Source organism: Chrysochloris asiatica, unplaced genomic scaffold, assembly GCF_000296735.1.
Source record: "Chrysochloris asiatica unplaced genomic scaffold, ChrAsi1.0 scaffold00125, whole genome shotgun sequence".
NCBI lineage: Eukaryota > Metazoa > Chordata > Mammalia > Afrosoricida > Chrysochloridae > Chrysochloris > Chrysochloris asiatica.
In genome coordinates this window covers 7821307-7822760 of record NW_006408643.1, presented here as the reverse complement: position 1 = coordinate 7822760, position 1454 = coordinate 7821307, and positions in this window count along the sequence as shown.

The following is a 1454-nucleotide window of genomic DNA, read 5'->3' as shown; positions in this document are numbered from 1 at the left end:
GACTATTCAAAGTATCATGAACTGCCAAAAGAACAAGCCAATCCATTTTGGAAGAGGTCAATCACTGGAAAAGGATATCATGTTTGGTAAGGTGGAGGGTCAGAGAAAAAGAGGAAGACCCCCAACGGGATGGATTGGCAAAGTGGCAGCATCGATGGGCTCAAGCGTGGCAACAATAATGAGGCTGGTCCAGGATCAGGCAGTGTTTCGTTCTGCTGTGCATAAGGTCGCTATGTGTTGGTACCAACTCACTGGCACCTAACAGCAATAACACAGCCAGAATGCTCCTTGGAGGCCAGGATGGCCAGACTTCGTCTCTCATTCTTTGCACATATTCTCTGGAGGGGCCTGTCCCTAGAGAAAGACATCATGCTTGGTAAATTGGGGGTCAGCGAAAAAGAGGAAGACCCCCATTGAAATGGATTGCTGCAACAATGGATTCAAATGTAGCAATAATTGTGAGGTTGGGGCAGGACCAGGCCTGTTGGGCATCAGTTTGCTGTGAGTCTGAACCGACTCAATGGCACCACCACCAACAAAAATGACTTATGATAGTGAGCATTTCTTTATATGCTTGTTGGTTGTCTGAATATCTGCTTTGGTGAAGTATCTGTATCCTATGCCCATTTTTAGCTGGATTAGTTGTGTTCATGTTGAGATGTTAAAGTGGTCTATACATTTTAGAGAGTTGTCATTTGTCTGATAATGTCATTTCCAAATATTTTTCCCAATCTGTGGGTTCCCTTTTTACTTTTTTGGTGAAACCCTTTGATGCACGTAAGTATTATCTATTTTGTCTTCTGTGTGTTTTCAGATTCTCTCCATTGAGAGTAATGTTAGCTGTTGGATTTGTATATATCTCCTAAATTATTTTGAGGAATTTCCCTTCAATTCTTATTCTGTTGAGTGTTTTTATTATACTTGGATGTTGGATTTTGTCAAATGCTTTTTCTGCATCAGTTGATATGATCATTTGAATTTCTTTGTTTTATTTATTACACTATGCTGTGGCTTTTCTAATCTCAAACCATTCCCTGGGTACCTGGTATAAATCCCACTTGGCCAAAATGTATCTTTTTTGATATGTAGTTGGATTCAATTCGCTAGGATTTTGTTGAGACTTTTTGCATGTACGTTCATGAGGAATATTAGTCTGTAATTTTCATTTTTAATGATGTCTTGGGATGGTTTGGTAGCAGTGTTATACCTGATATGTAAAATGAATTCAGGAGTTTTCCATCCTTTTCTATATTCTGGTATAGTTTGAGTAGAATTAGTGTCACTTCTCTGAATGTTAGGTATAATTCACCAGTAAAGCCATCTGGGCCCAGACTTCTTTCAGTTGGTAGTTTTTTAATGACTTCATCAAATTCTTCCTTTGTTATGATGTTGTCATTGTTAAGTGCAGTCGAGTCGGTTCCAACCCATAGCAACCCTATATAGGGTTTCTGAGG